This window comes from Oncorhynchus tshawytscha, linkage group LG14, assembly GCF_018296145.1.
Source record: "Oncorhynchus tshawytscha isolate Ot180627B linkage group LG14, Otsh_v2.0, whole genome shotgun sequence".
In the NCBI taxonomy this organism is placed as follows: Eukaryota; Metazoa; Chordata; class Actinopteri; order Salmoniformes; family Salmonidae; genus Oncorhynchus; species Oncorhynchus tshawytscha.
In genome coordinates, this window is record NC_056442.1 from 29,521,505 (window position 1) to 29,548,551 (window position 27,047).

Here is a 27,047-nt window from a genome sequence, read left to right on the forward strand (position 1 = left end):
GTTTAGGCGCCATTTACGAGTGAGTTTGCAGCGAGCTAACGATTTGAGTGACACAGGGTTGACTTTTGCGCACTTTATTTATGGATTTTTTAACTTCGGGATATCGATAAACAGTTTAATTGGCTTTGAAAAGAGAGTGATACACAGGGAATATTTACAACAAAATAACTTCGTCCGCAAGGTAAAACTGACATTATCTGAACACGAAAGAGCTAGTTAACGTTAGCTAAAAGAAAACTAGTAAGCTCGCTAGCTATCAAACCATAGCTATCTAGCAAGTACGTTTGTGGGCACCTTTCGTCGATTATATGTGGTTGTTGAGCTAGGTAAAGTAAGTTAGCTAACGTTAACTGAGTAACGTTAACTTAAAGTGATCAGACGACAGTTAACATTTAGCCCTCGGCAACACATCAAAAGCTAACTAAAATTGCCTAGTAACATTAGATAGCTATCTACCTTGGCGAACCAGTGCAAAGTAACGTTAGTTAAGTTAACCTAACTTGTAAGCAAAGTACCGGTTTCCCCTATTCATCTGTGCTCTAGTTGTGTTCGCTATCCAGGTAGCGTACTTTAGCTAACGTTATCTAAATTTGTTCGTGGCTAACAGTTGACGTGAAAATCATGCCTAACAAAGCCCAATGTGGCCTACCTGACTAACGCTAGCTAGCTAATTACCAGACATTAGTATACTCTATACAGCAGCTAGCTAGTGTAAATGGCTATTTCCACGTCTTCTCGGTTTAGGCAAATTATTAATGTTAGTTTAACTAGATTACAAGTGGACAACTGAAGCATAACACTAACGTTACTGTACCTAAAAAAAAAACAAGACCAACTCAGTGAAATCTTCTATACACAGGTGACGTTTTTATTCACTCGTTAACGTTGGCGATATAGCTATTTAGTTAGCCATATTGTAGCTATATTATCTTAGATTATTTAATTGATTATAACTCTCGATCTGTAAAATAAACTAAACATGACACTTTCAACTGTTGCTGGTCAATTTGGACTACTGAGTGCAGCCTACATGGCACTAATGATAACGTGACTCTGATTGGCTACTTCAGTGCTATGACTTTATTTTGCACATTTACCTCCATCTTTTTCTAGTTCTCAGTAGCAGTTGATTTACTTTTGAGCTCAGTTTGGCGTTACTGACAGCCTGTAACGTCAATTGTTGTCCGTCTTTTAGTTACACGCACTTTACGGAAAACGTATCAGTTAATTTCTCGATAATTGAGTGAGAATCGATGCTTGTTGTCAGCTTATGTTAGACAAAATCACGCTATTTGACAAGGGGAGATTCAAGTTAGACAGCTAATTAAGTTGAGTTAAATTGCAATTTCGTGTCAAGTATTTTCTATTTTGGATTATGGTTACATCTTTAGAATATCGCTTATATACACTTATGGTACAGTTAAAACGAAACATATTTAGCAAAGAAACTAAAACAAAACACTTAGATCTGTTGTCTTATCAGACAGCACAGACTGGCAATTTATTTGCAGCTTTATAATTGACTGGGTAACCGATTTATGACCCGATGTGAAGTTACTCAGTGTAGTTTATGAAGTAATATTCTTTGGATAAAATGCCCGATGGTGATGGGAGATGACGGAGGGGGGTAACGGGGTGCTTCACGTTACGGGGTAACGGGGTCCTTCACTATCAATTGTGAAGAAGTGATTGACAAGCGAAAACACCTAATGGATTTTACTTTTACTCCTGTGATTTGAATGATATCTTTTAGATTCTAATTCATGACAGCCAAAACGTCGAAAAGTATAACTACTTCCAAGCCAAGAGGGAAAGGGTCGCAGCCTCGGGATGACTCCGAAGGCGAGTTGGACGTACCCCATAAAGAAGCGAACTCCAATGGCCAAGGGGCTCCGCCGACAAATGGTAAGTAACAAAGGGTGTTTTGGTGTCTGCATCTAAATAAGTTGCGCGTCTACTCAATGGCAACGTATTTTGTTGTATGTAAGTGCGTGAAGGTTGAGTCCAACTGGCACAGTTGTGGTAGTTGTTGTCTTGATTCATAACACGTAGCTTGCTGGCTAGTTTTTCAAACGTGAGCAAGGCATTAATAAATGTCTATTGTGATTTTTGAGATGATTATAATGGTGGTGTGTGCGCGTTTGTCTCCAGCCTGGGTAACTAGCAAGGTAATTTATGTTGGGATATGAATGCATTTTAAACGATTCGCTCTTCTAGAAGGATGATAATGATTTTCTATCTTTCGATTTATTTAACGTTGGGCAACGGTTTGTCAAGAACTTCGTCTGAAAACAATAACCGTATTTGACATGTCTACTCTTGATTTAGAAAGTATTATGGTTGCAGCGTTTGTTGGCCGAAAACTATTGTCAGGGTCTTTTTTTTTTTCTTTTTTTTACTGAGCACAACAATAGACTTGAGACCAAACGTTTTGTCATTGATATGGGACCATAATCGGTATGTATTTTCAGCAAGGCTAGATTTGTATTAATTTGTTTTGATTGGAAAGTAGGTTTTGGTGTGGGGGAAACGACGTGGAATCAGATGTTCGAAATATAATGAAAATGATGTCGTTGGTGAGTGCATATTGTGTATTTGCTTTGCAATGTGAGCGTTTGTGAAAGGGGTTACTTCAAGCGTTCGTTTATGATTACGTTAATCTTGTTATAATTTAGTTTTGCTAACTTGCACATTAACTATCTCTTTGTTAACATTCGATCTTCCCCTGAGTCTTTGTTCCTCCACTGTGACTTGTTCTATAATGCTTATGTTTTGTTTGTTTGTTTTTTTTGTTTCACCACCCCTCCCCCATACACCAGTGTTCCCACCTGAAATGAATCGCACTGGGGAATAAAAGTTAAACTCTTTGCCCTAGCTCCGGCTCCCGGGGAGGGTGCCGAGGCTGTTGATAATCGAGGTTTGGAGGAGATTCTTGGTAGCATCCCTCCACCCCCGCCCCCAGCAATGACCAATGAACCAGGCGCTCCTTGCTTGATGATTACACATACATTTAATCAGAACGTCAAATCCTGTGCTGGCGAGCAGATTCTGGGCCCTTTCCATAAGGTACGAAAAAGCATACTAACTCCCCATTATGGCTCTTTTGTGACACTAGGAATTGTGGTTTTAATCATTGCCTCAGTATGGGGTGTTGTCCATTTCCTTAACTTTTATTTATATATATTTGTATCTTCAGTGACAGTAGCATTTTAATAGTTGTAATTTAATTGTTGATTATTTTAAAGTTGTAGTTTTATAGTTTGCAGCATATCATACTCCTCCATTTTGGCTTTGTGTGTGTGTGTGTTTCACACTAGTGGTGATCTAGCTGTGTCTTGTCCTCAAAAAGATACAAAATAGGGTTTCCCACTAACTTTCCCTCTATCACATTTTCTTAGTTGTTCTCTCTATTGCATCATGGACACAGGTGCAATAAAATATCTTAAATACACCCACTGAGGTTAGAGGCCCACCATTTTAATCCAGCATAATTTTCTAGTTATTCAAAGCGGTCTAAAATTGTATTGTGAATACGGTTTCTATTTAATTTAGTTTGATTTGAACAGATTGGAAGTACATTTTTATTTCCCACCCACTTCATTTCTATTTTTTTCTCTCCCTTCCCTAGCGTTTTTCTTGTATTATTGGTCCAAATGGCAGTGGGAAGTCCAACATGATAGATTCATAGGCTATAGGGCTCAAAAAATCAGATCCAAAAAACAATGTGCTGATTCACAGCTCTGACCAGCACAAGGATGTGCAGAGCTGCACTGTGGAAGTGCATTTTCAGAAAATTACTGACAAGGTAACACACGCTTACTTGCTCAGCTGTAACAAAACAATTTAACATTTTATAAGCGATTTGGGTAAAGCGGCAGAATGATATTAGTTTTTTTGTATATATGTAGTTATTTTAGGGTGTAGTTTTAATTGTCTTGTATACATTTGGTTTAGTATTTAAAAAACTTTATTTACAATGACTGCAACAGAGTCAGAATAGCCATTTCAAGTTAACTGACAATCAAGTAAATTACTAACTTTGCAAATTGTTCTTTATTTTTGTGATTTTATATTGATTAGGACCTCAAGTTTTTTTTCTTCAGTTTAGTGGTGGTTAAATGAATGTTAGTGGACAATACAGTTTCTCATTTTCTGTGCAAACCTAGAATCCTGTATATATATTAATTGTATGCAGATTAAGAAATATTTTTCCAGAATTGTAAAACATATTGTACTACCACTGGGGGTGTAGTACGGTAATTAACGACATAATTGATTTAATGTAAAATAATCTCTTTGCAGCCAAGCTGTTTTTTGTCAATTCGATACAACCATCGCCTAACACTGCAGTTTTAAGCCTACACACAATATATATTTCTCTATTAAAAAAAAAGTTGAACAGGTTATAAGCTATTCTGTTTTTGCCCCCCTTCATATCTTGACAACATTTATTTCTTGTCTCAAAATTAGTTTAATTTAATAAACCATATGAATTTTACTTTTTAATAAATGTGCAAGTTAAATACATTTTAAATGATTACTTGTATCACACCAATCTGTTTGCAGCAACATTTCTGTGGTTGAGGCTTCACTTTCGTATGTAGGTGTGTGTTTAGATGGTTACTTGCCTATATTTGGGAGGGTTGTATTGCTAAGCATTTTTATTTTTTGTCTTGAGTGTGTTCTGAAGACTGGATCTAAGCTGGTGTGTTTCTTGTGCCCCTCCCCCCTGTGAGTCAGGAAGGAGATGACTACGAAGTCATCCCCAACAGCAAGTTCTATGTTTCCAGAACTGCCAGCAAAGACAATTCCTCGTCCTACCACATCAATGGCAAGAAGGCCACTTTCAAAGATGTGGGGACTCTGCTGCGTAGCCATGGCATTGACCTGGACCACAACAGATTTTTGATTTTACAGGTAATTAAATAGTTATTCATTTTTAGTTTTCCTTTCAGTTTGTCTTTGATCCCTCCTGTGTCACACATCCCATCATGTAAAAGCTTTGCTGCTCAGACTTGACCCCTTTCACTCGGAGGAAAACCGGTATTATGCCTTTGTGAGTGACCTGTTAAGTGTGAAACGGACTTGGACTGCTATAGCAGCGCATCATGGTTTGAAACAATGTTGGAAAGGTGCGAACCATCATTTGCTGCTTTAGTATTTTAAGGAAACTCTAACATTCCTGGAATTGTCTAGTGGGTGAATGGAGACGCAGGTCAGTTTGGCCCCCCTTTACCTGCCACGCTATAGCAGCACGTAAATATTGGCGTGAGAATACAGACCCCGACCCCAATATTAGCAGTGCTGCTTCAGTGTGGCAGGATCAAGCATCCACTCTTCATTTCTATCATTTGAGTACATGATTATGTCTTCAGTTTGGATTTCGTTGGAATTATCTTTCATGGAATGTAATGCCAATGTCAATATGTGTAGTTGTTCAAAGACATTATTTTGTTTGCGTTGGGTCATATTTGCTGCTTTTTGCCAGTCACGGTCCAAATGAATACATTTTAGATTTTTTAAATTTTCTATTAATACAGTTCTGGAACATCCCTGTGTTGTTCAGCTTGGTGTGTAGACTCCTCCAGGGGTTGTTTGAAGAACAAGCCAGTCCACTTGTTGCACAATACAGTTTTTAGAGTTTACTAGTACCTATCAACTCTTGGATTAATGAGATGACTAGTTTTTAGTGAATATTAGATGTTGTGCTGCATTTTATAATATTTATTTTGGGTGAAGAAGCAGGTTCTCTTCTGTCCTGATTTGTGCAATTTTCTTCACCCTCTCTCCTGGAATTTTAGGTGATTTTTGAGCTCACTAAATATGACAGGGTTGTTCTGACTGAGGCAAGAAGCTTCAGTTTGGAGAACAAAGTCACTTTTACAGGCCTACGGCTCAGGGGAAGGTTCCTATTTAGTGCACTGGTCAGGCAGAGCAGAAAAAGGCTTTTTTCTCTCTCACACACACACACACACACACACAGAAGATTAAAACAAGATTGACCATTCTGATAATTATATAGGCCATCATTCAGGCTTGTGTTTAATCAATGTTTCAAGGACTGTTCAGTCAAGGACTATTACCCCATCTCTGACATAGAAAGGAAATTCATAATTTTATTAAAACACAGGCACCAGTTACATTTGCCAGATGCCCCTTTTAGTTTATGTATTTATTTCTTGACCTCATAAAATATAAAACCTTTATTGTAGCGGTTCCAATTGATGAGATGTTTGGTTCTATGTTTAAGTGATTATTGTAGTTTTGCCTTTCATTGTTTTGTCATGGATATGGACAAATGTTCTCTGTGTTGTGGGTACAGTTATGTGCAGGAGAAGTTATTATTTGAGGCTCAGGTGTGTGTGGGCTGAGAAGTTGTGTAAGAAGTACAGTACATTAAAATGCCCAAATGTACTGCAAATAGCCAATTTGACTGGCTGCCCATGAAAACTCTAGGGTTATATCATAAAGGAGATGTTAACGTGTTTTAATGAGGGGTTATCATAACATCAGCAAAGTTTCCTCAATATTTTTGTGAGCAGAGCAACCAATTTATTTAAAATCATCAAAAATTAAATAGCCTTTTGAGAGTCACACAGAAGTTGCTCTTTCTGGTTTTAGCCCAGGTTAGTTTGAATTGCATTTAAACTTGCTTCCAAAAGGGTGAATAAAAAAAATAAAAGAATCAGGTATTTTTCCCCTTGTAGCTTTTCAGACTTTAGAAAGTTGGGAAAAAGTATAAACCCACCCATCCGTGTCTGTTCTGGGATGGTAATCAGGTGATCTCGAACAGAACATGTATCCAAGGTGTGTGTTTGTAGAGTTTATGGTGAGAAGAAGCTATAACCGTGTGTGTCCTTGCTTGCGTCTCCCTCCCTGTGCATTGGTCAGGGTGAGGTGGAGCAGATAGCCATGATGAAGCCCAAGGGGCAGACGGAGCATGATGAGGGCATGATGGAATACCTGGAGGACATCATTGCCGCCTGAAGCAGCCCATCCACACCCTGAGGTGCTGTGTGGAGCTCCTCAATGGGGAGAGAAGGTGAGAAACAACCCCAGTAACAAGACATTGGTCCATTTGTTGTATTTAAAAAAAATATATATATATATATGTGTGTGTGTGTATGTTTTTCCTTTTTGAAATGATGATGGTTTCCCCTGTGGGGGTGTGTTAGAGGGGCCTGTTTCACTGTGAAATCTGAGGTATGCTGTGTCTTGGCCAGAATGACTGCCCCTGGCCTGACACCTGCCTCTTCTTACAAGGCAGCAAATGATCTCCACACACACCTCAGATATTGCTGTATCTGGGCTAATCCCCTTGCTCGTTAGTTACTTTTTTTATTGCTGTGCCAAAAACAATTGCTTTGCAATCAGTCATTTAATGGTTATTTTTAAAGAGCGGTTGAGAGAAGGAATAAGAACGGGATCTGCAAGTCATATTTTTTTGTAATCAAATGCATTTAATGACCATCCCTAGATCAGATTTTATTAGAAATGTTTTAGTAATTATGTGAGCAGGGGGTGAAGTTTGGCTGATAATTACCTGATGTTTGCTAATATATTTATTTGTATTGCAGTACTAGTGACATTGTTATTTGGGTATGGTGTTGGAGTTCCAGTGTACCGGTCAGGTTGACAGGGTAGGGTTTCATTTGACGTGAAATACTGGTTGTCTGGTGAAGCCAGCCGGTTCAGTAAATCTCTTGGAGGCTACACTAATATCACATCACTAATTAGGCCTGTTTAGAATTTAAAAAAGTTTCTCCCTGTACTGTATTAACTAATTGGTCTGTCTTGTTTTTATTACTTTAACATATCTATTATTTTTCATATGGGTGACATGATTTGGACTTTTTGGTTCATGCAGCTTTACAGTAGTGAATAGATTTAGTATTCAGAAATCTGCGTTTTCATAACGCAGACCAAATCTGCATTTTAAACCATTTCACCTGTTTTATATTGAAAGTCAAGTGTTTTTTTGTTTTTTTTTTTCAATAGTGATGAGGGGCATGCAACTAATTTCTTTACACAAAATACATCAGTGCAACACAATAGGCAGACAATAGCTTTGTTTTCATCGGAGGAGAAGTGCAAAGCAAGCAGATGCAAGTAAATTAGTTTACAATGGAAAAAGCACGTTTTTTGCAAAAACAACATACAGCCATCATATTTCGGATGTCTATCATAGAAAGAATGTAGCCAGCTAAATTTCCTAGTTAATCTAGCATTTTAACTGGCTAAAACTACCAGAGAAAAAGTACACATCACTCAGAGTGCTGTCTGGTGATCCAATGCTGGTTTGTGAGTGGTGGAATTTGATTGGGCAAGATGAGAGCAAAGCTATTTCATCCAAGTGGAGAAGTGTAACCGAAGCACATAATTAGTTATTTTACATTCATGATTTGGAACAAACCCTGACTGAAGCAGAACATAATTTACAATAAGAAGCATTTTATATCTGCGTTTGTAAATGCATTAAGATATTTTTTCTGTTTTAACGCAATGCCCGCAGAAGATATGGCAATACCACATACACAGGGTCAAATGCTTTATTTGAGTCATGACTGCCTTTGACTATCCTGATCTTATGGCATTGTGCAGTGTAGCATCCTATCACACTTCTGCCTTTGTCCAAGTTCTATTGTTTCCCTTTACTCTGCATTTGTCTATATTTGATTAAGTCACGTATGCCTTTTGGCTGACTAAAAATGGCATAATCTTGGCATTGAAGCCAAATTAACCCTAGCTTGTGGAGTAAAATTGTATTTTTTGGGAAAGCTCAGAGTTTATCGCTAAATGTCCGGCACGGTCAATCAGTGCAAAAAAAAAAATCGAAGCACACCTGAGAAGGAACAAATGTAAATTCAAACATTTATTCAGGGCTTGATCTTATGACAATTCAGCATGAATGTTTAGGTCAGAGGTACTGTAGCCTTGGTCTTCCTGTCATCATTTTGCGGACCATGTGTTACAGCTAAACAGGGTCAGAATGGTGGAGAAGACTTGCTCTGGAGGGAGTGAAGAACACAGCCGTGGAGTTCCTCACTCTGGAGAATGATATTTTCAAACAAAAGAGCCAGCTCTGCTAGTACTGTGTGTGAGTATTACAACCACACAGGGTGTTGCTAAATTTAGTGTCTTTTACTAACAGGAAATCAGGTTTGAAAGAATCTGGGAGGAAGCGATGATGCAGTTGGGTGTAATTATCACAGATGGTCACTTTTTAGAGTTCATATATCTATGTTGACAAGAGTGCGATTGTTTCTTTGTTAGCCATGACTTCCAGAAGAGTGGCAAACAAAGAGGAGGAGAAGCAGAGGATCCAAGACGACACCAAGGAACTCAGAGAAGAACAACAACATCGCTGAAGAGATGAAGAAGTAGGCCTTTCTATTTATTTGTTATTCATGGGTTTTGTTGCTTACATGGAAATTGACACCAAAGGGACACATTTATGAGCAAAATATAGTCCTAATGTAAAATGAATGTCAGTCTAAAGTGCAATAATGTTATGAAATGGAAAAATGTTCATGGACCTGCTGGCAACCAGTGATACAGAAAAGCAAAATTAGCAGTAATTTGTTTGATTGCCATTCATAATGTCTATGTTGTGATTTTTCTCCCAGGAAACAAGGCAAGCTGACCAAGTACAAAGAGTTCCAGCAGGAGAAGTTTACCCAGCTGGACCTGCAGGATGTGGAGGTCTGAGAAACTGAAGCACACCAAGAAACTACAGCAAGAACTTGAAGGAGAAGGTGTGTTTCGGTGTGCATGTGTCCCTTTTCCTGTGAACATAATTCAGGTCTCTATAATCGATGCTTCAGTGATTCCATTTCAGGGGGGGTTTGTAACTTTGACCATTTATATTGGCCAATCTGTGTACATGGGTAGCTCATGGGGGGCTCTCCAAATCTGTACTTTAGGAGGCTGTGATTGTGGCGAATGTGCTACATAACTTACAGGTCATACTCATAAACAAACACAATGGTGCTCTGTCCTCTCAAGACAGGCCAGCACCAATGGCCTGACACTTCACTTTTATTCTGTTGATTTTGTCCCCTGGCCAAAGTGAAACACGGCCACTCGTAATACAGTTTCCCTCTATACAAACACAAGGCCTGTTGTGCTGAGGCCCTGGAGAAGGCATTGCCCAGGGGTTTACAGATGACCTTATTAGTAATTGCTGTATTGCGTAATTACACATTTTATAATTACTTGCATCAATGTCACAAATAAACAAGTGTGTTCATTTTTATTACATTAACTTGCTTGGGATTGGGTCTGGGTGGGAAAGGGTGTGTATCCCACATTTTAATATATATTTTTCTGTGTCATGAGGTCCCTCTTGATAAAATTATATTGTTACATTGCTGAGACTAAAATGAATTGATAAAGTGGCTGGTATACCCAATTTATTTAATAAGAGAAACTCCTCCAGTTGGCCACTAGGGGGCAAAACTTAAACGCAAACCCTCCAAAGCATGACTGCTTGGCTCTGCTACCTCTCACTCACTTTCTCCCATGCTCTTTTCTCTCTCCTCCTTGGGCTCCCTTTTTTTTTCTCCACACTCAATATGCTCCAAGTCTCCCTTTCTCTGCCCCTGTTCTGCAGCCTGTATGATACAGCACCAGTGGCTGTGATTTGGCAGTGTTGGGTTGTGGAGGCCGGGTAGAGCAGAGCAGTCCTCTGGGGAGCTGTGTTCTGCAGTGTGGTAGTGAAGTATGGCCTTGTGTAACACTACCAGCAGCCACATTCACTCTTCACCCACAGTTAACCCTGCTAGCATGGCTTCCTCCACTCCCTCTCACCACCCCGCACACTGGAGAGAGGTGCAGTTCACACAGACTGCCTGCCAGTCTGATGGCGGTGCTCCTAACTGTCTGCTAGTTGATTTTAAAATATTATATTTTGGTCTTTCCTGGTTTTCTAAGGTTGTACCTCCCCTAGAGTCTCTTCTTTTCTCTCTCCCCTTTCTCCTCAGTCAGCTGGAGGAGGTGCGTAACGTACCGGCCAGCAGTGAGAAGATAATCTCTGAGGCGTCCGCTCGCAGCGAGGTGTTGGAGAAACTGAAGGAGAGTCTGAAGGAGACGACCAGCGGCCTGCAGCAGGAGAAGGAAGTAGGTGTCTTTCATTATCAGGAGTTGCTGATTGTTTAGGAAACACTATTCTTGATTTAATTTAATTTGACCAGTATCCTTTTCCCCCTGGTATTCTATGTTTTCTGATCACATAATCGTGTGGCTATTATTCCCATGGCTCCGTCCCCAGATTATGGAGAAGGAGCTGATGGAGCTGAGTAGGTCTGTGAACAAGACACGCTCCCGTCAGGACGTGGCCCAGTCTGAGCTGGACATCTACCTGAGTCGGCCACAACACCGCTGTGACCCATCTGAACACGGCCAAGCAGTCCCTGCAGATCGCCTCCGACACACTGCGAGACCGCCGCGCCGCCATCAAAGAGCTGCAGGTCAAGATACCCCAGTGTGAGCAGGAGCTCCAGAAGGTACGTTAGTGTGTGTGTGGGAGGGTCTCAAGCGCCGAGCTGTTCTTAAGGTTAGGGGTGGACTGTGATTTGTGGCAGTAGGATGGAAGTATTTCAGGTTTCTGGGTGACTGTGCTGACCATGTATCTCTGTCTGCTCTAGGATAAGGCGGAGCTGGAGCAGCTGCTGCAAGCAGATGGTCAGACCAGGGAGCTGGTGAGGGACATGATGCAGAAGGTGGAGGAGGCCAAGAGCTCCCTGTCCTCTAACCGCAGCAGGGGGAAGGTGCCGGACGCCCTTATGCAGCAGAAGAGGAGCGGCAAGATCCCCGGCATCCTGGGGCGACTAGTGAGGTCCATGTATAGGCTACACCAGGCATGTCAACTTCATTCCATGGAGGGCCTAGTGTCTGCTGGCTTTGTTTTTGCTTTTCAATGAAGACCTAGACCAGTGGTTCCCAAACTGTGGGGCGACTAGAAGGGTCGGTAATGGGATCCGGCTTTCAACCTACTTTTGAAAGTTGTAATGGTAGAATGCGCACGGTGCTATTTTGAAATTGGGTGGTGCGGCATCAGTTTTCCTCTTGTCATGTTAGAGCTGGTCAGAAATGTCCAGATCAACTAGCCCATGTCAGTTAACATTTTTTAGCTAGGTTTTTTTAGCCCATAGATTTAGTTGTAATGTTTGTCACTCAAATATCACAACTAAACATTAGACATGGAGGCATTTATAGAATTGGAAGAAAATTTGCCAAATGTTCTCTGCACCGCATGACAAAATGTGTGGCATTGCAGGAATTGCTTTGAACCTGCAAGATGCTCATAGAAATAGACATGGTGCGCTGAGGGGGCGCAGGATTTTCCCCAATGCTGGAAGGGAGGCCTGAGTGAAAGTTTGGGAACCCCTGACCTAGAGAACCAGGCGAGGGGAGTTCCTTACTAATCAGTGACCTTAATTCATCAATCAAATACAAGGGAGGAGCAAAAACCGGTGGACACTTGGTCCTCTGGAATGAGTTTGACACGTGGGCTACACAGATGACACGTGGCAGCTGAGAGATGCGCGCACACACTCATTGAGACTGTGGGCTACACAGATGACACGTGGGCTACACAGATGACACGTGGGCTACACAGATGACACGTGGGCTACACAGATGACACGTGGGCTACACAGATGACACGTGGGCTACACAGATGACACGTGGGCTACACAGATGACACGTGGGCTACACAGATGACACGTGGGCTACACAGATGACACGTGGGCTACACAGATGACACGTGGGCTACACAGATGACACGTGGGCTACACAGATGACACGTGGGCTACACAGATGACACGTGGGCTACACAGATGACACGTGGGCTACACAGATGACACGTGGGCTACACAGATGACACGTGGGCTACACAGATGACACGTGGGCTACACAGATGACACGTGGGCTACACAGATGACACGTGGGCTACACAGATGACACGTGGGCTACACAGATGACACGTGGGCTACACAGATGACACGTGGGCTACACAGATGACACGTGGGCTACACAGATGACACGTGGGCTACACAGATGACACGTGGGCTACACAGATGACACGTGGGCTACACAGATGACACGTGGGCTACACAGATGACACGTGGGCTACACAGATGACACGTGGCAGCTGAGAGATGCGCGCACACACTCATTGAGACTGTTCTTGTCCTGACCGGGTGTTCTTGGGGCCATCGATTAGAAGTATGACATCGCCATCTCATCCAGCTGTGGCTCTCTGGACAACATCCTGGTGGAAAGCATCGACATCCCAGAAATGTGTCAACTTCCTCAAGGCCCAGAATATCGGAGTGGCCACCTTTTTATTGGCCTGGACAAGGTGAGAACAACTCTCAAACACCTGTGGCCTCTTATCAATATTGTGTAGAAAATATAAAATACCTACTTACGGAGTTTCGAATGTTTGTATGCATAGAAAGTGTGATTTACAAAATAGTCCTACAAGCTTCATACGCACACTGGTAAGAGAGAACCATTGACAAATAACAATTGTTCTCAGCCTCAGTGCTCGTGCACGACTTAATCCATTTGCATTTCGAAAAGCCCCTAATTGACCATAAGGTCAAAATCATCCATTTAAAGCCTGTGGGGAATATTCAATGCCGTACCTCGAAATGCAACGGCTCAACCAAAAAAAAGTTTAGGAAAAGAATTGGACTGAAATGGAGGTGCTAGTGTCAGAGATTGGGCATAACGAAAAGGTTTTATTTGGCTCATTCCGTTGTGGCTTGACCAGTGTAAAATAAAAACATGGCTACAAAGAGAGGACCGATGGAAAATATCGGCAACACTCACCAGTTAGCTAACCATCCATCCTCAACAGCTCCCTCCTGTAGGTTTTTAGGCCAGCATTGCTGTTCTGCAGAATTAACAATTTTGTGCGTTCCACCTGGCTCGTAGCCAACACACTCAGCAGTGTCTCTTGCGCATCACACCTGCACATTAAGAGTGTCTGTTCACATAGTTCAAATCATTTTGGGGTAGTTATTTAATAGCGGTGGGTGCTGTCTATTGCGCCGTTCGTATTTGGGAACCTATTGATGGCATGGCAAAAAAAAAACTCTTGACTTCAACCTCGTGCGATGGTGTATAGAAACTGTGTTAAACATTGGCTTATCGAGGGCTGTGCGATACCAATTTGGCAAGCTCCTGTTGAAAAGTGCCTGTTGCCAAAACCCTACGGGTAGATGGTACTTGGTTGTGCACCGGAATGGCATGCGCTTGCCTTGCAGATCTCAAATCCTTGCAACAATCCTATAAATTGTTATTGGGAAACGACATCTGATGACCCAATCTTTAGAAGTCCCACCTGTCTCTTCACATGCTCTCTGAGGAATGCGGTGCGTGCCTAATTTTCCAGCAGAGCAACATCGGCCATCTCTCATTCGATTTCCCATTTCCTTAGTGTTTCACACCTGACAGTAATTTAAAAAGTTACTATACTTAATATGGATTAACATAACAAATGCACTGATGTGGTCATATTATGATATAGCTACCCTGTCAAGATATGTTGCATAAAATTGAAACATTATTGAATTAATGCTCACATTTTCCCCATTCTACACTTGACAAACAGTTCCCTTATTCCACCACAAATGTTCATGTTGCTAAATCTCACAATTAAATTTAGATTTTTGTTTAACTTTTTCTCCCCAATTTCGTGGTACTCAATTGGTAGTTAGTCTTGTCCCATCGCTGCAACTCCCGTACAGACTCGAGAGCCGGGCGTCCTCCAAAACACAACCCTGTCAAGCCGCACTGCTTCTTGACACACTGCATGCTTAACCTGGAAGCCAGCCGCAACAATGTGTCAGAGGAAATACCGTACGACTGGCGACCGACGTCAGCATGCAGGCGCCCGGCCAGCCATAAGGAGTCTCTAGAGCGCGATGGAACAAGGACATCCCGGCCGGCCAAATCCTCCCCTAACCCGGACAACGCTGAGCCAATTGTGCGCTGCCTTATGGGTCTCCCGATCACGGCCGGGGATCGGACCCGGGGCTGTACTGATGCTTCAAGCACTGCGATGCAGTGCCTTAGACCGCTGCGCCACTCGGAAGGCCCGAAAATCTCACGCTGGTTAATCCACAAATTTGTACCCATGCATTATTGATAAATGAGGTTTAATTACACTGGTCATGCTTAACCTCGCAGAAATGATTATGTTGCAGGTTACTGTCAGGACATTTATCTGGCTCAATTTCAACTTTGTTACAGTATACCCCAGTCTCACTCTACTAGCCTTTCTCTCTTATGGGCTTGCTGCATAGACAACTGGTACAAAGCTTTAACCTCAAATGTAACCTCTAACACTCTGACATCCACTCTTTTCCTGTCTCAGATGAACGTGCGGGAGAATAAGATGGGGCCCATCTCCACCCCAGAGAACATCCCCTGCCTGTTTGACATGGTGTGGGTGCAGGATGAGAGTATGAAGCCAGCCTTCTACTTTGCCCTGAGGGACACCCTGGTGGCCAAGGAACTGGAGCAGGCAACACTGCTCGCCTTCCAGAAGGACAAACGCTGGCGAGTGGTCACCATGCAGGGACAGATCATAGAGATGGCTGGTGGGTAGACCGAGCGGGAGCTCATCTCTTCTCCGTGTCAATATGGATGACACTATGCTCTACCTCCAGTCATGGTGCCTGAGACGGGAGAGTGATGCGGGGCAGGATGGGCTCCTCCATCGGCACTGAGGTCACCCAGCAGGAGGTGAGAGATCTTCTGGACACTCTTCTAGATATTTTTCTGGCCTCCAATCACTGTTATGGCTCACTTTAAGCTCTGCAATGGTTAATGACCTACCCTCTTATTTTTATGTGTCAGCTGGACTGTATGGAGAGCAAGCTGATTGAGAAGGTGGTGCAGCTGCAGGGCTGCCAGAAGTGGAAGCTGCAGCTGGAGGAGAAAGTCCAGACTCTTACAGCAGCTTAGAGACATGAAGAACACCCTGGAGAAATACACCAACAACATGCAGGTAACACACAGTATACAGATATGAAATGTATTTGATGTTGGTGTAATTCTTGTTCATCAGACTTGTTTAGGTAAAGCTGCGTTTTTTTTTTTTTGGCTTTCTCGTAATGCCGGCTTGCTGTCTCGATGTTCGTCTTTCTAGATTCGCCCCTCTATTGATTTGGTTTGGATTATGTCTACCATCTACACAGCAACAACTATTTCCCAATGGTCATAATTACCTGCAATATGCAATAGCCAATGTAGCTCAAGTCCTTCATACACAGGCTCACAAATTTTATTTTAACCTCTTTGGCCTGATATCCCGCTAACAGGATCGATATGACAACAGCCAGTGAAAGTGCAGGGCGCCAAATTCAAAACAGAAATCCCATAATTAAAATTCCTCAAACATACAAGTATTTTACACCATTTTAAAGATACACTTCTTGTTAATCCCACCATAGTGTCCGATTTCAAAAAGGCTTTAAGACGAAAGCAAACCAAACGATTATGCTAGGTGAGTGCCTAGTCACAGAAAAACACAGCCATTTTTCCAGCCAAAGAGAGGAGTCACAAAATGCAGAGAGAAATTAATCACTAACCTTCGATCTTCATCAGATGACATTCATAGGACTTCATGTTACACAATACATGTATGTTTTGTTCGATAAAATTCATATTTATATCAAAACATCTCAGTATACATTGGCGCGTTATGTTCAGTAGTTCCAAAACATCCGGTGATTTTGTAGAGAGCCACATCAATTTACAGAAATAGTCATAATAAACATTGATAAAAGATACAACTATTATGCATGGAATTATAGATACACTTCTCCTTGATGCAACTACTGTGTCAGATTTCAAAAAAGCTTTACTGAAAAAGCACACCATGCAATAATCTGAGTACAGCGCTCAGACCAAAACAACCCAAACAGATATCCGCCATGTTGTGTAGTCAACAGAAGTCAGAAATAGCATTATAAATATTCACTTACCTTTGATCTTCATCAGAATGCACACCCAGGAATCCCAGTTCCACAATAAATGCTTGATTTGTTCGATAAAGTCCATAATTTATGTCCAAATACCTCCTTTTTGTTCGCACTTTCAGCCCAGTATTCCAAATTTGTGACGTGCGATCACTAGGTGCAGACAAAGTCAAACAGTTCCATTACAGTCCGTAGAAACATGTCAAACGATATATAGAATCAATCTTTAGGATGTTTTTAACAAATTTTCAATAATGTTCCAACCGGAGAATTCCTTTGTCTGTAGAATTGCAATGGAACTCAAGCTAACTATCACGTGAATGCGCGTGGTCAACTCATGCCTCTCTGGCAGACCTCTGACTCATTCCCCTCTCATTTGCCCCCACTTCACAGTAGAAGCATCAAACAAGGTTCTAAAGACTGTTGACACCTAGTAAAGGGAGACTTGTCAGAGCCTGGCCATGGGATGCAAGGGGGGAAAGACTTGACTTTTGAACTCAATACTACTGTTTTCATTTTTGTAAAGCAGTTTGTTTGTTAAACAGGCAAAGCTAAATGGTGACTTGTGATTACGGGGAAGCAAGAGTCACTTGCGCAATGTGTAGCCTAAGATTGGAGGTGGAGCCTGCCTGTCGCCCACAATCATTGTTTGCTCCCCCGCAGTTCACCAGCTGATGTAGGCTGTGCCGGTGTCGTGTGTCCTTCCCACTGCTAGACAATCAAACCCTCGCCGCTCTGAGCACCCAATGCTGCTAATATTCTGCTTATTGAGTACAAGTCCGAGTCACCAATGGTCGAGCCACGAGTAATGAAAATTAGGACTCGAGTACTACAACACTTGAGGCTTGTGATTACGGGTGAGGTTATGCTTGACTGTTTCTTCTCAGAGCTTGGCAGAGCAGGAGGCTCACCTGAAGCCTCAAATTAAAGAGCTAGATGACAATGTCCTGGCTGCTAACCCCAACCAGAACAAACAGAAACAGTTGAAGACCCTGAAGGACTTCCAGAAAGGTGAACTTTCAACCCCAAATGTAACGAAGTGAAGTCACTTAGAAATTGCAGGCTACACTCTAGAAATGACAGTCTTCAGGACAATGATCTGGCTCAATTTGAGCTTTGCTACAGTGAACCCCAGTCTGACTTCACTAGGCATTCTCCCTCATGGGCTTGCTGCGGAGTTAACTGGTACATACAACTAGAGGTGTGCCGATCTCATCCTACTTGTAATTGTATCCGTTTTGTCACACTTGATACTCGTAATCACTGTGCACTATCAGAGTGCATTGCTCTACTCACTCGCTCACATATTGTCTTGTCGATTCCAAGGTGGCGTTGCAGTCAGACGTATTTGTCCTTCGTCTTGTCGTGTCCCATGTATATATATATTTTTCTTTGCATATCTTTCTATATTTTTGTAAACCCTTACTTCAAAATACTCTCCTGCAACCCGCCTCACCCAATGTGGTGTGGACCTGCTTTTTCTCTAAAGTATTTTTCTTTGCCTCTATTACTGGAATCTCTCCAACATAAACCAGCCAGCTAACTAACGGTCATCAGCTAACCTCTAGCTCGGAAAGCTCTTGCCAGTTTGTACAACGTGATTCAACCAGAGCATACCGGACCCATTTCTCTCCATATCCCCAGGTTCCTATTGCAAGCAATGAACCTTCCGACCTTCGCAGCTAACGTTCCCTGAATGCTAGCTGTCTAGAATACCAACGGACTATTGGCTTACGAGGCCCATCGTATATATTCCGAAGCCACTAGCTAGCAGTCGGCTATCCTTTGCTAGCGGTCATCAGCTACCTTTATCCCGGACAACTCTCGCCAGTCTGTACAGCGCGACTCAAACCAGAGCTAGTCGGACTTATTCTTCTCCGGATTCCTACCGCAAGCTCTGAACCTATTTTATTATTTTTATTATAATTTGTTTTTTTCTACCTGGAATTATAGCAGCTAACGACCCCTGAAGGCACAGCCGCTAATCTGCGGCCTATCTAAAGCACATTGGGCTGCTGGCTTAAGAGGCCCTTCGGACATATTTCTTCGGCTACTATACATATTTTGCCAATTGGCCTGGTTTACCACACGGAGCCGTGCTGATCCGTCCACTGATGTAACTGCACGAGGGGGCCACAACAGACTTTCCTCTGTCGCGTCATCCCTCTAAGGCCTTTGTTAGCCTGCTAGCCGCCTGAAGCCACGCACTGGACTTGTATGATCACCCGGCTACGCATGCCTTTCCCTAACGTCACCATGCCGTGTCGATTGCTGTTCTGGTTTGTAACTATTGTTTTATTTCACTGTAGAGCCTCTAGCACTGCTCAACATGCCTCGGCTAACAATTTAGTTCCACCTCCCACACACGCAGTGACATCACCTGGTTTAAATGCTATTTCTAGAGACAATCTCTTTCATTATCACTATATGCACAGGTTTACCCCCACTGTATTCACATCCTACTATACATTTGTCTGTATAGTATGCCTTGAATATATTCTACCGTGGCCAGAAATCTGTTCCTTTTACTCTGTTATGAACGTACTAGGCGTCCAGTTCTGTTAGCCTTTAGCCGTACCCTTATCCTACTCCTCCTCTGTTCCTCTGGTGATGTAGAGGTTAATCCAGGCCCTGCAGTGTCTACCTCCACTCCCAGGCTCTCTCATTTGTTGACTTCTGCAACCGTAAAAGCCTTGGTTTCATGCATGTTAACATTAGAAGCCTCCTCCCTAAGTTTGTTTTATTCACTGCTCTCGCACACTCCACCAATCCGGATGTCCTAGCCGTGTCTGAATCCTGGCTTAGGAAGACAACCAAAAACCTTAATTTCCATTCCTAACTATAACATTTTCCGACAAGATAGAACTGCCAAAGGGGGCGGTGTTGCAATTTACTGCAAAGATAACCTGCAGAGTTCTGTCTTACTATCCAGGTCTGTACCCAAACAATTTGAGCTTCTACTTCTAAAAATTAAGCTTTCCAGAAACAAGTCTCTCACCGTTGCCGCTTGCTATAGACCACCCTCTGCCCCCAGCTGTGTCCTCGACACCATATGTGATTTGAATGCCCCCCAGCTATCTTCTGAGCTCGTGCTGCTAGGTGACCTAAACTGGGACATGCTTAACACCCCGGCCATCCTACAATCTAAGCTTGATGCCCTCAATCTCACACAATTTATCAATGAACCTACCAGATATAACCCCAAATCCGTAAACACGGGCACCCTTATAGATATCATCCTAACTAACTCACCCTCCAAATACACCTCTGCTGTTTTCAACCAAGATCTCAGCAATCACTGCCTCATTGCCTGCATCCGTAATGGGCAAACGACCACCCCTCATCACTGTCAAACGCTCCCTAAAACACTTCTGCGAGCAGGCCTTTCTAATCGACCTGGCCGGGGTATCCTGGAATGACATTCACCTCATCCTGACAGTAGAGGATGCCTGGTTATTCTTTAAAAGTGCCTTACTCACCATCTTAAATAGGCATGCCCCATTCAAAAAATGTAGAACCAGGAATAGATATAGCCCTTGGTTCACTCCAGACCTGTCTGCCCTTGACCAGCACAAAAACATCCTGTGGCGTTCTACATTAGCATCGAATAGCCCCCGTGAAGTACAACTTTTCAGGGAAGTTAGGAACCAATATACACAGGCAGTTAGGAAAGCTAAGGCTAGCTTTTTTAAACAGAAATTTGCATCCTGCAATACAAACTCAAAGGTTCTGGGACACTGTAAAGTCCATGGAGAATAAGAGCACCTCCCAGCTACCCACTGCTCTGAGGCTAGGAAACACTGTTACAACCGACAAATCTACTATAATTGAGAATTTCAATAAGCATTTCTCTACGGCTGGCCATGCTTTCCACCTGGCTTCCCCTACCAACTGCCCGGCACACTCCACAGCAACCCGCCCAGGCCCCCACCATTTCTCCTTACCCATATCCAGATAGCTGATGTTCTGAAAGAGCTGCAAAATCTGGACCCCTACAAATCAGCCAGGCTAGACAATCTGGACCCTCTCTTTCTAAAATTATCTGCCGAAATTGTTGCAACCCCTATTACTAGCCTGTTCAACCCCTCTTTCGTATCGTCTGAGAATCCCAAAGATTGGAAAGCTGCCGCGGTCATCCCCTTCTTCAAAGGGGGAGACACTCTAGACCCAAAATGCCACAGACTTATATCTATCCTACCCTGCATCTCTAAGGTCGTCGAAAGCTAAGTTAAACAGATTACTGACCATTTTGAATCACATCGTACCTTCTCCGCTATGCAATCTGGTTTCCGAGCTGGTCATGGGTGCACCTTAGCCACGCTCAAGGTCCTTAACGATATCACAACCTCCATCGATAAGAGACATTACTGTGCAGATGTATTCATCGACCTGGCCAAGGCTTTCGACTCTTGTCAATCACCACATTCTTATTGGCAGACTCAACAGCCTTGGTTTCTCATAATTGCTTCACCTGGTTCACCAACTGCTTCTCTGATAGAGTTCAGTGTGTCAAATCGGAGGGCCTGTTGTCCGGACCTCTGGCAGTCTCTATGGGGGTGCCACAGGGTTCAATTCTCTGGCCGACTCTCTTCTCTGTATACATCAATGATGTCGCTCTTGCTGCTGGTGATTCTCTGAAACACCTGTACGCAGACACCATTCTGTATACTTCTGGCCCTTCTTTGGACACTGTTAACTAACCTCCAGACGAGCTTCAATGCCATACAACTCTCCTTCCGTGGCCTCTAACTGCTCTTAAACGCAAATAAAACTAAATGCATGCTTTTCAACCGATCATTGCCCACACCTGCCCGCCCATCAAGCATCAGGGGCGGCAGGGTAGCCTAGTGGTTGGACTAGTAACTGGAAGGTTGCAAGTTCAAATCCCAGAGCTGACAAGGTACAAATCTGTCGTTCTGCCCCTGAACAGGCAGTTAACCCACTGTTCCTAGGCCGTCATTGAAAATAAGAATTTGTTCTTAACTTGCCTAGTTAAATAAAGGTAAAATAAATAAAATAAATAAAAAATCACTACTCTGGGCGGCTCTGACTTACAATACGTGGATAACTACAAATACCTAGGTGTCTGGTTAGACTGTAAACTCTCATCATACATCTCCAATCCAAAGTTAAATCTAGAATCGGCTTCCTATTTCGCAACAAAGCTTCCTTCACTCATGCTGCCAAACATACCCTCGTAAAACTGACCATCCTACTGATCCTTGACTTCGGCGATGTCATTTACAAAATAGCCTCCAACACTCTACTCAGCAAACTGGATGTAGACTATCACAGTGTCATCCGTTTTGCCACCAAAGCCCCATACATTACTCACCACTGCGACCAATACGCTCTCGTTGGCTGGCCCTCTATTCATATTCGTCGCCAAACCCACTGACTACAGGTTATCTACGAGTCTCTGCTAGGTAAAGCCCTGCCTTATCTCAGCTCACTGGTCACCATAGCAGCACCCACTCGTAGCACGCGCTCCAGCAGGTATATCTCACTGGTCACCCCCAAAGCCAATTCCTCCTTTGGTCGCCTTTCCTTCCAGTTATCTGCTTCTACTGACTGGAACGAACTGCAAAAATCACTGAAGCTGGAGATTCCCATCTCCTTCACTAGCTTTAAGAACCAGCTGTCGGAGCAGCTCACAGATCACTGCACCTGTTCATAGCCCATCTGTATACAGCCCATCTATCTACCTCATCCCCATACTGTATTTATTTATTTTGCTCCTTTTGCACCACAGTATCTCTACTTGCACATCTACCCTACCATTCCAGTGTTTAATTGCCATATTGTAATTACTTTGCCACCATGGCTTATTTATTGCCTTAACTCACTTATTTGATGTAATTTGCACTCACTGTATATAGACTTTTCTACTGTATTATTGACTTTTGTTCATTCCATGTGTAACTCTGTGTTGTATGTGTTGAACTGCTATGCTTTATCTTGGCCAAGTCGCAGTTGCAAATGAGAACTTGTTCTCAGCTAGCTTACCTGGTTAAATAAAGGTGGAATTTTATTTTAAATAAAATCAAAGAAATGAGCCCAACAGCTGAAAATGCACATGATTGATTTACTTACTTAGTCCTATGAAATGAAAAAGAAATAATGCATGGCTGGCTACTGCGTTTATTCCAGACACAGATTTAGGTAAATTGCTTGCCAATTTAGTTATTTAGAGCGCCCAGCGCTTCACACCTTCAGTAGTGTGCAACTGTGTTCCTGCATGAGGGCATTCCCACGTCTGCAAAGGACACTGCCTACCGGTCGCAGCACAGCAGGCGGGAGCATCACCTGCTGTGTACCAGAGAGAACCAGGTGGGGGCGAAGGACACAGCCTACCGCCGGCTTCTCCAGGACACAGCCTACCGCCGGCCTCTCCAGGACACAGCCTACCGCCGGCCTCTCCAGGACACAGCCTACCGCCGGCCTCTCCAGGACACAGCCTACCGCCGGCCTCTCCAGGACACAGCCTACCGCCGGCCTCTCCAGGACACAGCCTACCGCCGGCCTCTCCAGGACACAGCCTACCGCCGGCCTCTCCAGGACACAGCCTACCGCCGGCCTCTCCAGGACACAGCCTACCGCCGGCCTCTCCAGGACACAGCCTACCGCCGGCCTCTCCAGGACACAGCCTACCGCCGGCCTCTCCAGGACACAGCCTACCGCCGGCCTCTCCAGGACACAGCCTACCCTACCCCGGCCTCTCCAGGACCAGGACACAGCCTACCGCCGGCCTCTCCAGGACACAGCCTACCGCCGGCCTCTCCAGGACACAGCCTACCGCCGGCCTCTCCAGGACACAGCCTACCGCCGGCTTCTCCAGGACACAGCCGTCAGGGGCAACACTGTGCTAGCTAGGGGGGGAAGGTGGAGGCGGAACGCACCGAATTGCAGGCTGCAGTTGCACCCTTCTCCACACTAAGTGACGGTGAGATCTCTAGATCCGTTACGATAGTGGTTTTGTCCGAGTCTTTGGTACACCCCTGACCTATGAGGCTTAACCCTGCTCCTTTTTCATATATAACTTCCTCTTTCCCCCCTCTGTCTCTTTTCTCGCGCTCTGACTGAGGCAGCTTCCAGTAAGGCAGGGAAGTTGGAGAGGCTCCACACCCTCATTGTGGACATCAACAGTCACAAGCTGAAGGCCCAGCAGGACAAACTGGACAAGGTCAACAAGGAGCTGGATGACTGCTCCTCAGCCATCACCAAGGCCCAGGTAGCCATCAAGACCGCAGGGCGGTAAGTATTTATACACGTGCTCTCTCACACACATACACAGCTCCCATCTGGCAAAGGCTTCTGGTTGCGAAGCTATTAGGGAAAAGCTCAGATAAGCCCCAGCTGATGGCTGCTGCTCTCCTCCACAGTAACCTGAAGAAGTGTGAGTGGCCTGGAGGAGACTGAGAAGAGCCTGGGAGAGCTAACAGATCATCTTAAGAGGCTGGGGAGATCATGAAGGCCTGCCAGGAGGCTGAGGCGGCACTGCCGGAGGTGCAGAAGTGGCACCAGGGGGTGGTGATGGAGATCAAGGCCCTACAGGAGCACGCTCTACAGGAAGAGTCCCTCAGCGTCTGACTTTGGGTGGAGCAGATGGACACTATCACCGAACACACCAACAAGATCAAACACTGGCGGAGGTGGGTGTTATGTGCATGTGAGATTCATGCATGCTTCGTTGTCTTAGAGGTCAACCAAACACTCAGCTAGTTAGTGCATCAGTGTTCTATGCATTACCTGGGGAACAGTATCATCCGACTTAAATATTTTTCCTCTTCTGATATTCAATTTTAGTCATTGAGCAGATACTCTTATCCAGAGCGACTTTGCAGTTCCATTCATTTTAAGATTTATGTGGTTGTCCCACCTAGCTGTCATAGTAAGAACATTTTCCCTCAAAGTAGCTGTCAGCTAGGACTGACCATCTGAGTCCCGTCCTCCCCAGGCCTCTAAGCTCTCCCTTCACGCCATTGAGGATGACCTGGCGGCCATCAAGGGGCCTGACGTTATCACCAACCAGATCTCCCTGATGGAGGCCCGCTGTGCCCAGATGAAGCCCAACCTGGGAGCCATCGCAGAGTACAAAAAGAAGGTACACACCCAGCTCTCTCTAGGTCTAATCAAGCACCTTGACACCCTGTTTGTACTCGTCTGCGCTCAAGTTTATTTCCCTCTAAGAGAAGGTAGTCATTATGGGTAATGTCTCTCTGTAGGAGGAACCGTACCTGAGCTGGATCAGAGACAACTTTAAGCGTGGATGTGAGCAAGCAGAGGCTCAATGAGTTCATGGCTGGCTTCAACATCACCAACAAGCTGAAGGAGAACTACCAGATGCTGACACTAGGGGGTGACGCTGAGCTGGAGCTAGTCGACAGCCTGGACCCCTTCTCTGAGGGCACCATGTTCAGGTCAGCAGACACTTTAGCCCAACCGGCTGTTTGACATCTATGATTTGTGAAGACAGCTCTGGATGTGAATTTTATCATCAAAACGTACCTAGCTCCAACCCAATATCCCCTTCTAATTTCATTGCTGTATTCATTAAATCTATGAATGACGCTGGCTCATTCTCTTCTCTCTGTCAATGGCCACAGTGTGCGTCCCCCTAAGAAGAGCTGGAAGAAGATTTTCAACCTGTCTGGAGGAGAGAAGACCCTGAGCTCTCTGGCCCTGGTGTTTGCTCTGCACCACTTCAAGCCCACGCCCCTCTACTTCATGGATGAGATTAATGCAGTCCTGGACTTCAAGAATGTCTCCATCGTGGCCTGTTACATTTATGTGAGTTTCACATGCACACACAGCAGTTCATGGGAGCTCTATTCCACGTGAAACAGCTTTGAATAGTATTTGCCATTTTACTCCTATGCTTGACTTAGTGAGGGACATGGGGTCAGCTCATCTGTGTTAATCGTTAGTATTGTATAATGGGAGCTTATTGAAGGCGCTATGGTAAGGTGTACAGCCTATTGTGAGAAATCACCCGTTTTTCAAAGCCCTCTGTTGGCTGCATGTTGGTCCATTGTTTACTCCTGTCACGGCGGTTGGTGGTTAATTCTTCCCAGGCCACTGTTTAAAAGAGCTTGACTCACATAAGCTCGTAAAAAATGTGATACTTGAGATTTACAGCCTTTGACTTCCCATTGATGATTGAATGTTAATTTATTTCCCTACAGGAGCAAACCAAGAATGCTCAGTTCATCTCCCTGAGGAACAACATGTTTGAGATTGCTGACCGTCTGATCTACAACACCACCAAGAGTGGGGGAATCAACTCGAAAACCATTGTCTTCAAACAGACAATCTCAGTTTAGAACAACAGTGACTCTGGTTTCCCCCCCTGAGCCACTCCTAGTAAGACATAGAAATATTAAATGTAGGTCTCTTGAGTTTACTGTTCTTTCACACCATGTATATAAAACCATGGCTTTAATCTAGTCTTATGTCATCACTCTTTTTTTACTGATGAAGCTAATAAATATTTTATCACTGGTCTTTGAATACTATAACCCTAAATTGGACATGTTGCACTGGAAAACTTGTGGGGAAGTACTATCACAATGAGCTGCTGGTCTTCATCAGTGAGGAGCTGAGCGATAATTGATATGGATTTCATGCCTCTGACTATTCTAGCAAGCACTGCTTATGCAAAAAAAACATACTGAACTTGTTTTTCAACCACTCCACAAATGTTTTGGCAATCTACTTTGTGCATGACAAGTATTTTTTTCCCAACAATTGTTAACAGATTAATTCGCAATTCCAGTTGGTGAAGTTTACATACACTTGGAAATGTCATGGCTTTAGAAGCTTCTGATAGACTAATTGACATAATTTGAGTCAATTGTAGGTATTTCAGGCCTACCTTCAAACTCAGTGCCTCTTTGCTTGACATCATGGGAAAATCGATCAGTAGTTGCAAATGGGTCTTCCAAATGGACCCCAAGCATAATTCCAAAGTTGTGGCAAGGTCAAGATATTGGAGTGGCCATCACAAAGCCCTGACCTCAATCCTACAGAATATTTGTGGGCAGAACTGAA

The 27,047-nt window shown here is 43.7% G+C and overlaps 1 pseudogene; it reads left to right on the forward strand.

The window, feature by feature from the left end:
• Positions 1-26,500, forward strand: LOC112266974 (annotated as a pseudogene).
• Positions 26,501-27,047: the final 547 nt, after the last annotated feature.